The sequence below is a fragment of the Papaver somniferum genome, chromosome 5, assembly GCF_003573695.1.
Source record: "Papaver somniferum cultivar HN1 chromosome 5, ASM357369v1, whole genome shotgun sequence".
NCBI classification, from domain to species: domain Eukaryota; kingdom Viridiplantae; phylum Streptophyta; class Magnoliopsida; order Ranunculales; family Papaveraceae; genus Papaver; species Papaver somniferum.
In genome coordinates this window covers 184,085,553-184,097,938 of record NC_039362.1, presented here as the reverse complement: position 1 = coordinate 184,097,938, position 12,386 = coordinate 184,085,553, and the positions used below count along the sequence as shown (strand labels likewise).

At 32.2% G+C, this 12,386-nt stretch overlaps 1 long non-coding RNA gene across 1 annotated transcript; it reads right to left on the bottom strand.

The window, feature by feature from the left end:
- Positions 1–7,910: 7,910 nt before the first annotated feature.
- Positions 7,911–8,550, bottom strand: LOC113278307. The gene is made up of 3 exons (XR_003325417.1): positions 8,492–8,550; positions 8,117–8,169; positions 7,911–7,945 (listed from the first exon to the last, which is right to left on the bottom strand). It is a non-coding gene; the product is annotated as an uncharacterized LOC113278307 (long non-coding RNA).
- Between the last annotated feature and the right edge of the window lie 3,836 nt (positions 8,551–12,386).

The window sequence follows — 12,386 nt, the reverse complement described above, 5'->3', positions numbered from 1 at the left end:
ACATCTAATAATATACTAAAACTGGTAAATTTAAGAGGATGGTCAAAAGAATACACAAAATTATAGGCAATGCTTAGGTTCGTAGTAAGCTTAGTATTATAACTCATAGTCTTAAGATTAGAGAATTAATATGTTACGCGGGACAGCTCGAAATGTTTAAACATCTATAATATACTAAACCTGGTAAATTTAAGAGTATGGTCAAATAATACAAAGTATAGTCAGCAGGCTTAGTTCGTAGTAGGCTTATTATCAATAATCATAGTTCTTTAAGATTAGAGAATTAATAGATGTCACCTGGACCGCTAGAAACTTTTTAACACATCTAATAATATACTAAAACTGGTAAATTAAGAGGATGGTTCAAATGAATACACAAAAGTATAGGTAACGGCTTAGTTTCGTATTAGGATCTTATTATCAATAACTCATAGTTCATAAGATTAAAAAGAATTAATAGATGTCACTGGACACGCTAGAGAAACTTTTTAAAATCTAATAAAAACTAAATGGTAAATTAAGAGGATGGTTCAAACAATACACAAAAGTATAGGCAGCTGCTTAGTTTCGTAGTTATGCTTTATATCAAACAGATAGTTCTTAAAATTAGAGATTTAATAAATGTCACTGGACCGCTAGAAATTTTAAAACATTAGATATCCTAAAACTAGTAAATTTAAGAGGATGGGTCAAAAGAAAAAACACAAAATATAAGTAACGGCTTAGTTTCGTAGTAAGCGTATTATCAATAACTCATAGTCATTAAGATTAAAGAATTAATAGATGTCACCTGGACCGCTAAAAACATCTAATAATAAACTAAAATGTGTTAATTTAGAGGATCGTTTAAAAGAATTACACAAAAGTATAGGCAGCTGCTTAGTTTCGTAGTAGGCTATTATCTAAACTCATAGTTCTTAAGGAGAGAATTAATAGATGTCACTGGACCGCAAGCAACTGTTTAAAACATCTGATATATACTAAAATAAGTAAATTTTAAGAAGATGCCCAAAAGAATACACACAGAAATATAGGTGATGCTTAGTTCATAAGATTAAAGAATAATAGATGTCACCAGGACTGCTAGAAAAATTTTTAAAACATCTAATAATAAACTAAAACGAGTATATTTAAGAGGATGGTTCAAAAGATACACAAAAAGTATAGGCAGCTGCTAGCTAGTTTCGTAGTAGGCTTATTATCATAACTCATAGTTCTTTAAGATTAGAGAATTAGTAGATGTCACCTGGACCGCTAGAAACTGTTTAACACATCTAATAATATACTAAAACTGGTAAATTTAAAAGGATGGTTTATAAGAATACATAGAAGTATAGGTGACTGTAGTTTCATAGTAGGCTTATTATCAATAACTCATAGTTCTTTAAGATTAGAGAATTAATAGATGTCCTTTGGACCGCTAGAAACTGTTTAAAACATCAACTAATATAGTAAAAACTGTAAATTAGAGGATGGTTCAAAAGATACACAAAAGTATAGGCAACGACTTAGTTCGTAGTATCCTTCTTATTATCATAACTCATAATTCATTAGATTAAGAATTAATAGATGTCACCTGGACCGCCGAGAACTTTTAAAACATCTAATAATAAACTAAATGGTAAATTTAGAGGATGGTTCAAAAGAATACGCAAAAGTATAGGCAGCTGCTTAGTTTCGTAATAGGCTTATTATCTATAACTCATAGTTCTTTAAGATTGGAGAATTAATAGATGTCACCTGGACCGCTAGAAACTGTTTAAAACATGTAATAATAAACTAAAACTGGGTAATTTAAGAGGATGGTTCAAAAGAATACACAAAAGTATAGGTGGCTGCTTAGTTTCATAGTAGGCTTATTATCAATAACTCATAGTTCTTTAAGATTAAAGAATTAATAGATGTCACCTGGACCGCTAGAAACTATTTAAAACATCTATTAATATAATAAAACTAATAAATTTAAGTGGATGGTTTAAAATAATACACAAAAGTATAGGTGACTGCTTAGTTTCGTAGTAGGCTTATTATCAATAACTCATAGTTCTTTAAGATTAGAGAATTAATAGATGTCACCTGGACCGCTAGAAACTGTTTAAAACATCTAATAATATACTAAAAATGGTAAATTTAAGAGGATGTTTCAAAAGAATACACAAAAGTATAGGTAACGGCTTAGTTTCGTAGTAGGCTTATTATCAATAACTCATAGTTCTTTAAGATTAAAGAATTAATAGATGTCACCTGGACCGCTAGAAACTGTTTAAAACATCTATTAATATACTAAAAGTAATAAATTTAAGAGGATGGTTCAAAAGAATACACAAAAGTATAGGTGACTGCTTAGTTTCGTAGTAGGCTTATTATCAATAACTCATAGTTCTTTAAGATTAGAGAATTAATAGATGTCACCTGGACCATTAGAAACTGTTTAAAACATCTAATAATATACTAAAACTGGTAAATTTAAGAGGATGGTTCAAAAGAATACACAAACGTATAGGCAGCTGCTTAGTTTCGTAGTAGGCTTATTATCAATAACTCATAGTTCTTTAAGATTAGAGAATTAATAGATGTCACCTGGACCGCTAGAAACTGTTTAACACATCTAATAATATACTAAAACTGGTAAATATAATAGGATGGTTCAAATTAATACACAAATGTATAGGTAACGGCTTAGTTTCGTAGTAGGTTTATTATCAATAACTCATAGTTCATTAAGATTAAAAAGAATTAATAGATGTCACCTGGACACACTAGAAACTGTTTAAAACATCTAATAATAAACAAAAACTGGTAATTTTAAGAGGATGGTTCAAAAGAATACACAAAAGTATAGGCAGCTGCTTAGTTTCGTAGTATGCTTATTATCTATAAGTCATAGTCCTTAAAATTAGAGAATTAATAAATGTCACATGGACCGCTAGAAACTGTTTAAAACATCTAATGATATACTAAAACTAGTAAATTTAAGTGGATGGTTCAAAAGAATACACAAAAGTATAAGTAACGGCTTAGTTTCGTAGTAAGCGTATTATCAATAACTCATAGTTCATTAAGATTAAAGAATTAATAGATGTCACCTTGACCGCTAAAAACTGTTTAAAACATCTATTAATAAACTAAAACTGGTTAATTTAAGAGGATCGTTTAAAAGAATACACAAAAGTATAGGCAGCTGCTTAGTTTCGTAGTAGGCTTATTATCTATAACTCATAGTTCTTTAAGATTAGAGAATTAATAGACGTCACCTGGACCGCTAGAAACTGTTTAAAACATCTAATAATATACTAAAACTGGTAAATTTAAGAGGATGGTTCAAAAGAATACACAAAAATATAGGCAGCTGCTTAATTTCTTAGTTAGCTTATTATTTATAACTCATAGTTCTTTAAGATTTGAGAATTAATAGATGTCACGCGGACCGCTAGAAACTGTTTAAAACATCTAATAATATAATAAAACTGGTAAATTTAAGAGGATGGTTCAAAAGAATACACAAACGTATAGGCAGTTGCTTAGTTTCGTAGTAGGCTTATTATCAATAACTCATAGTTCTTTAAGATTAGAGAATTAATAGATGTCACCTGGACCGCTAGAAACTGTTTAACACATCTAATAATATACTAAAACTGGTAAATATAATAGGATGGTTCAAATGAATACACAAATGTATAGGTAACGGCTTAGTTTCGTAGTAGGCTTATTATCAATAACTCATAGTTCATTAAGATTAAAAAGAATTAATAGATGTCACCTGGACACGCTAGAAACTGTTTAAAACATCTAATAATAAAGTAAAACTGGTAAGTTTAAGAGGATGGTTCAAAAGAATACACAAAAGTATAGGCAGCTACTTAGTTTCGTAGTATGCTTATTATCTATAACTCATAGTTCTTAAAATTAGAGAATTAATAAATGTCACATGGACCGCTAGAAACTGTTTAAAACATCTAATGATATACTAAAACTAGTAAATTTAAGTGGATGGTTCAAAAGAATACACAAAAGTATAAGTAACGGCTTAGTTTCGTAGTAAGCGTATTATCAATAACTCATAGTTCATTAAGATTAAAGAATTAATAGATGTCACCTGGACCGCTAAAAACTGTTTAAAACATCTAATAATAAACTAAAACTGGTTAATTTAAGAGGATCGTTTAAAAGAATACACAAAAGTATAGGCAGCTGCTTAGTTTCGTAGTAGGCTTATTATCTATAACTCATAGTTCTTTAAGATTAGAGAATTAATAGACGTCACCTGGACCGCAAGAAACTGTTTAAAACATCTGATAATATACTAAAATAAGTAAATTTTAGGAAGATGCTCTAAAAGAATACACAGAAGTATAGGTGACTGCTTAGTTCATTAAGATTAAAGAATTAATAGATATCACCTGGACCGCTAAAAACTTTTTAAAACATCTAATAATAAACTAAAACGGGTATATTTAAGAGGATGGTTCAAAAGAATACACAAAAGTATAGGCAGCTGCTTAGTTTCGTAGTAGGCTTATTATTAATAACTCATAGTTCTTTAAGATTAGAGAATTAATAGATGTCACCTGGACCGCTAGAAACTGTTTAACACATATATTAATATACTAAAACTGGTAAATTTAAAAGGATGGTTTATAAGAATACATAGAAGTATAGGTGACTGCTAAGTTTCATAGTAGGCTTATTATCAATAACTCATAGTTCTTTAAGATTAGAGAATTAATAGATGTCCTTTGGACCGCTAGAAATTGTTTAAAACATCTACTAATATAGTAAAACTGGTAAATTTAAGAGGATGGTTCAAAAGAATACACAAAAGTATAGGCAACGACTTAGTTTCGTAGTAGGCTTATTATCAATTACTTATAATTCATTAAGATTAAAGAATTAATAGATGTCACCTGGACCGCTAGAAACTGTTTAAAACATCTAATAATAAACTAAAACTGGTAAATTTAAGAGGATGGTTCAAAAGAATACGCAAAAGTATAGGCAGCTGCTTAGTTTCGTAATAGGCTTATTATTTATAACTCATAGTTCTTTAAGATTAGAGAATTAATAGATGTCACCTAGACCGTTAGAAACTGTTTAAAACATCTAATAATAAACTAAAACTGGTTAATTTAAGAGGATGTTTCAAAATAATACACAAAAGTATAGGTGGCTGCTTAGTTTCATAGTAGGCTTATTATCAATAACTCATAGTTCTTTAAGATTAAAGAATTAATAGATGTCACCTGGACCGCTAGAAACTATTTAAAACATCTATTAAAATACTAAAACTAATAAATTTAAGAGGATGGTTCAAAAGAATACACAAAAGTATAGGTGACTGCTTGATTTCGTAGTAGGCTTATCATCAATAACTCATAGTTCTTTAATATTAGAGAATTAATAGATGTCACCTGGACCGCTAGAAACTGTTTAAAACATCTAATAATATACTAAAACTGGTAAATTTAAGAGGATGGTTCAAAAGAATACACAAAAGTATAGGTAACGGCTTAGTTTCGTAGTAGGGTTATTATCAATAACTCATAGTTCTTTAAGATTAGAGAATTAATAGATGTCACCTGGACAGCTAGAAACTGTTTAAAACATCTAATAATATACTAAAACTGGTAAATTTAAGTGGATGGTTCAAAAGAATACACAAAAGTATAGGCAGCTGCTTAGTTTCGTAGTAAGCTTATTATCTATAACTCATAGTTCTTTAAGATTAGAGAATTAATAGATGTCAAGCGGACCGCAAGATACTGTTTAAAACATCTAATAATATACTAAAACTGGTAAATTTAAGAGGATGGTTCATAAGAATACACAAACGTATAGGCAGCTGCTCAGTTTCGTAGTAGGCTTATTATCAATAACTCATAGTTCTTTAAGATTAGAGAATTAATAAATGTCACCTGGACCGCTAGAAACTTTTTAACAAATTTAATAATATACTGAAACTGGTAAATTTAAGAGGATGGTTCAAATGAATACACAAAAGTATAGGTAACGGCTTAGTTTCTTAGTAGGCTTATTATCAATAACTCATAGTTCATTAAGATTAAAAAGAATTAATAGATATCACATGGACACGCTAGAAACTGTTTAAAACATCTAATCATAAATTAAAACTGGTAAATTTAAGAGGATGGTTCAAAAGAATACACAAAAGTATAGGCAGCTGCTTAGTTTCGTAGTAGGCTTATTATCTATAACTCATAGTTCTTAAACTTAGAGAATTAATAAATGTCACCTGGACCGCTAGAAACTGTTTAAAACATCTAATGATATACTAAAACTGGTTAATTTAAGAGGATGGTTCAAAAGAATACACAAAAGTATAAATAACGGCTTAGTTTCGTAGTAAGCGTATTATCAATAACTCATAGTTCATTAAGATTAAAGAATTAATAGATGTCACCTGGACCGCTAAAAACTGTTTAAAACATCTAATAATAAACTAAAACTGGTTAATTTAAGAGGATGGTTCAAAAGAATACACAAAAGTATAGGCAGCTGCTTAGTTTCGTAGTAGGCTTATTGTCTATAACTCATAGTTCTTTAAGATTAGAGAATTGATAGATGTCACCTGGACCGCAAGAAACTGTTTTAAACATCTAATAATATACTAAAACTGGTAAATTTAAGAGATTGGTTCAAAAGAATACACAAATGTAGGTAACGGCTTAGTTTCGTAGTAGGCTTATTATCAATAACTCATAGTTCATTAAGATTAAAGAATTAATAGATGTCACTGGACCGCTAGAAACTGTTTAAAACATCTAATAATTAACTAAAACTGGTAAATTTAAGAGGATGGTTCAAAAGATTATACAAAAGTATAGGCAGCTGCTTAGTTTCGTAATAAGCTTATTATCTATAACTCGTAGTTCTTTAAGATTAGAGAATTAATAGATGTCACGCGGACCGCTAGAAACTGTTTAAAACACCTAATAATATACTAAAATTGGTAAATTTAAGAGGATGGTTCAAAAGAATACACAAACGTATAGGCAGTTGGTCAGTTTCGTAGTAGGCTTCACTGCGGGAAAAATCATCATTGACGACTACAGATTAGAGTTGTAGTACCCCTACGACAACTCCATTTTATGCATTGTGGAAGGGGGGTATTGTAGAAAGTCCAATCTTTTCTACAATGCTTGACTAAGAGTTGTAAAGAGTGATGTGATTCATGGTTCGACAATATTTTGCCAAAGTTGTGATTCTCTTTTGATTTTTTTTGAAAGCCTAACACAAGTCTTGCTTGTGTTGTAGGACTATCTTGGACAACAAAGGATGCGTATCGTACAAATATGTAACACAACACTTGTTAAAATTGTAGGACTATCTTGGAAAACGAAGGATGTGTATGGTACAAATATGTAACACAACACTTGTTAAAATTGCAGAACTATCTTGGACAACCTAGGATGTGTATCGTAGAAATGTGTAACAACTCTTATTAGTATTATGAATAAGATTTGCACTACACTTGTTAGGGTTGTAGAACTATCTTCGACAACACCTAATTTGTGTAGTTGAAATATGGAACACAACTCTTATCAGAAGTTGTGTGCATAAAACTTTTTCTAAAAAAATTTTATAGCTGAAACCGAATTGCCAAAAGTATTTCACATTCACATTAATTTTCCAGTATAACACATTTACATTCACTCAAATGACCATTTATTTAAATTATAATGTAATGAAACCTGCATCCATAAATCCAAATGACCATTTATGTAAAAATCAATATTCATTGTACAATTCATCAGTTAACACTTAACTTTAAAAAGAATATCCAAGTCTACAAGTCCTAGCTAATGGTTCTAATGTGTCTTTGATACAATTGTAAAGCAAACCAGCAAATCCTGAATCTCCACAACTTGTAGTATGCTTTTTTCCCATATTGGATAGATGCAGTTGGAGGTTACTTAGTAATTAACACCTGTGGAATTTCCAAGAGATTCAAACAAGTTAGTTTTCTCAAAAAGTACTCCAACACAATCCCTTTAAGAAAATGAAAAAGATTGCAGCAGATAGTTAGCAAGTGACAGAAGTGCATGTCATACAATAAAAAAATTTATTCGAGTTCAGTTCCAACTTCCAAGGGAACTACCTAATTTCATTAAGGCTCTCCATTGCTTTCTTTGGGAACATCTGAATCTGTGACTGACAAAACACAAAGAGACAAAAGAACAAGAATTAGAAATGCACGAGCCAAACATAAGTGGCTTATACAAATGGAACACAAACCAAATGCAGTAAGCTAAATTTTAAGCCAACTACATAAATTTAGCAATATTTAAGGACAATCAGATGTATTTCGACATACGCAGAAAACAAACATACTGCAAACACTATGAGTTTGATAGAAACGTTTAAAAACGGAAAGAAAGAAGTTAAATGTACAGTACATCCATAAAAAGCAAATAATGGCACAAAGTAAAACTCATCCAAATTCAAAATCCATAAAATAAATGCATCCTTTTACCTTGTGGTCAGAGCCTCCATTCGCATTTAGATCAACTCCATTAAGTACAAAGGGGATAAAATTTCTCACGGTATCAGCATCTATAACCTTCAAAGCACCAAGTACCTCAACAACAACTGCAGTGAAAAAGCTAATAACAGCTGAAGAAGGCTGGTATTTCTTCGCTGGCATTGCCTGCAAAAAAAGAAACCAACATTCACTAAAACACTCAAAAAAAGATCTACAATCTAAACACTGAACTGCATAAACCCATCTTAACATACAGTTCCAGCTCAACCCATCACTGAAATTCCCATACACACTATCACATCTCAGTCATCAACAACACCAGTCTCTGTCAATCCCAGCTTCCTGTTTCACCTTTCGGGACTTCGGATCCTAGTCCTCCTAATACCCCGATCACTAGACCTTCTATCATAACCATGACCACCATATGAACGCTCTTCATAACTTCGATGCCTGTGAGGACTGCAGCTTATGCTTCTACTGTGGCTATGCCTTGAACGATACCTACCAAATAATTGCCTCCTCAATTTCCTGACATTCCGCAGATAAAATACATCAGTTGCAAAATAACTTTCCAAGCCAAGAAATCACAAAAGCAAAAAAAACTGTAAAATCTAGCTCTACAATCAATTAACCTGCTAACATCACATGCAATATAATAAAAACTGAGACTAACCTGCTAATCTTCTTCAAATGCATAAAGTTATAATATCCACCTCGATTACAAGTATTCTCTTCATACTTCCTACAGGTAGATTCACGAAAATCCGTCACAAGAGAGAAATCAACAATAATGTAGGACGCCCTGAAAACATAAAACCAAATCAGTACACACAAACACAGGCATCCAATGTTCACACAAACCAAATAATTCTACCAAGATAGCTCGGAAAATGGTTACCTTCATAAAACCTTCCCGTCAAATTCTTAAGAGCATTAGCAACATGTTCTTCCTCTCTAAATTGAACATAAACATTCCCCACCATATGATCAGCCAAATTGTCACTGATATTAAGACTTTCAATCTCCGTACTTGCTCAGCTCATCAAATAAATCTTCATAGAAATCCTTCAATTTCAAACAAAACCCACATTCAGAATCTCACAAATTCATCAAAAAAAAAATCCAAAAAATTAAATTTAAAAAATAATCTTACATCAAAATGTTGTTGAATATGACGAGGATTGAACAAAACTCCAAACCCAAATCCAGTCTGGGTTTTCAATGAATCTAATCAAAACATAAGAAAATGAAAAAACTCTCGTTTCGGTGAAGATAAAAATCAAAATAAAACTATGGAATCATCAAACATGGGAAAGAATAACGATTAGATCAAAACAAGCATGAAACAATAATTGAGTGAAGAGATGGATCCGAAGGACTTACCATGGATGCGAGAAAGAGTTAATCAAAAAATCCAGTTAATCAGAAACCCATGATAATCATCCTGCCTCTGCTAATCTCAATTTATTCTCGAATTCAATAGAAAACCCTGAATCTGAACCAATTTGTTCTCTCTGTTCATCTCCAACAAATTTTTCAACAGATTCCAAAAATTGAAGGTCTCAACCTGCAAGAACAACTCCTACAGAATCTAACCCTTTAATTCCGATTTGATGCAGCATAGCCTTCATCTGATTTTTGTCAGAGACGAAGAAATTCTGATTTTTGAAACCCTAATTTTTCATCTATCTACTGAAACCCTGATTTCTTAATCTCTCTGTCTCTCTTTATGAATACTCATTAGAACTCTGCAGATCCATATGGAAGAAGTAAATATCAAGACCACGGATTAGATCTGCAGAAGAAAAAAAAAAGAGAGAGGGGGGAAGAAAGAGAAAAAATAGATAGGAATTAGAGTTCTGAGTGTTGAGGGAGGGTTTGGTGATACAACCAAAAGAATCGACGGACCAGGTTTCGTTTGATCCACTCATACGGATTAAGAAAAGATCTTGACGGTTGAGATTGCATTTGGGATGCTCATACGGATTGAGAAACATGTGTACGAACTCATGTATTCGGTTTTATCATCAACCTTCGACACGCAAAAAATCCAAAAAAAATATTAATAAATTTAGGACATTTTATCGACATTTTGATATAAAAAAATCCAAAAAATGTATAAGAATAAATAGGGAAAATGAAAATGAATTTGATAACTGGTGTGTTTCTTTGTGCTTTCTCTTTGTGCTTTTGTACTTTTTCATTGTGCTTCCGATTTGAATGTCGACTGGTCACATAGGTCATGAAATAACTTTGACTAGACATACATGTCATGAAGTAGCTTTAGTTCATACTGGTAGACTCGGGTTATATGATAAGTAAAGATGGACCACGAAATTCCGGATGGATTAAGACTTCAAATGTGATATAAAGACATACAAACTATGAAGAACGAAGATCCGGGAGGGTTCTGACTTCAAAGTTAGCATGATACATCATCGAAATCGATAAATATGAAGCTCAATGTCGATTCGAACTTCAAATGTGGTATAAAGGCATACAAACTATGAACCGAGAAGCTCCAGGAGGGTTCAGACTTCAAACTTAACATGATACATCATCTAAATCAATAAATATTAAGCTCAGTGTCGATTCGAACATCAAATGTGGTATATCGTTATGCAAACTATGAACCAAGAAGCTCCGGGAGGGTTTTGAATTCAAACTTAGCACGATACATCATCGAATGGCTCCGAAATCGACATCTGGCCATAAGTGGACTACTATAAGTCGAAAACTTCGTAAGAAAGATGAACCCAACCATATACATGAAAGATCCTTTGGAATATTACCCTAACCTTAAACAAACCCTTTTAGTCAACTTCGAGGCATGAACCTGGCTCCGAGATCGAAACCTGGCGGTAAGTGGACTACTATAAGTCAGAAACTCGTAAGAACGAGGAATCCAACCATATTAGTTAACCAAGTTAGCCACATGAACACTTTTAACTTAACCATATTTATCTAACACTTAATAAATAGATGATCAGTCAATCATGAAAGATAATCAAATGAATCTAATTGTGTTTCAAACTTTGCATTAACCACTGTTTGCAAACTTTGCATTCCTTAGATCTTAATGTTTTAGTTCATGAGTATGAGAATCATATAATACCGATTCTAGAACTTAACCACTGTGTTCGCATACTAGGTATGCAAACAAGAGTTTCGGACCTTCTCAGGTAATTCCCCCAAACCTTAAACAAACCCTTTTCGTCAACTTCGAGGCATGAACCTGGCTCCGAGATCAAAACATGGCCGTAAGTGGACTACTAAAGTCGGGAACTTCGTAAGAACGATGAATCCAACCATATACAGGAAATATTCCTTTGGAATTCCCCCCAACCATTTGAAATTTCAACATGTTGCCACATGTTACATGTGCATAGTTGGATTAGACCAACAAAATGGATGCGCGTGCTAATATACAACATACAATGAACTGATTCTGAAAGGTTTTGAATTTGTGTCCAATCGTACGGGAAGAAGTGACAGCTGAGAAAGAGTTGGTGTATCAGAGAGGCTTAGGGGTATTTTAGGAATAATAGTAATCTTTGTTCTGATTTGAGTAATCCAACCTTATTTCTGCATAGTATGCACACCAGCTCCGAGATTGAAACCTTGACGCGAGTTGACTACTCAAGAAGCTCGAAGAGGGTTTTGACTTCAAACTTAGCATGATACATCATCAAAATCGATAAGTATGAAGCTCAATGTCGATTCGAACTTCAAACTTGGGTATAATAGCAACAGCTATGAAGCAAGAAGCTCTGAGAGGGTTCTGACTTCAAACTTAGCATGATACATCATCGAATTGACTACTTTAAGTCAGAAACTTGGTAAGAATGACGAATCCATCCATTTACAGGTAAGATTCCTTCGAATA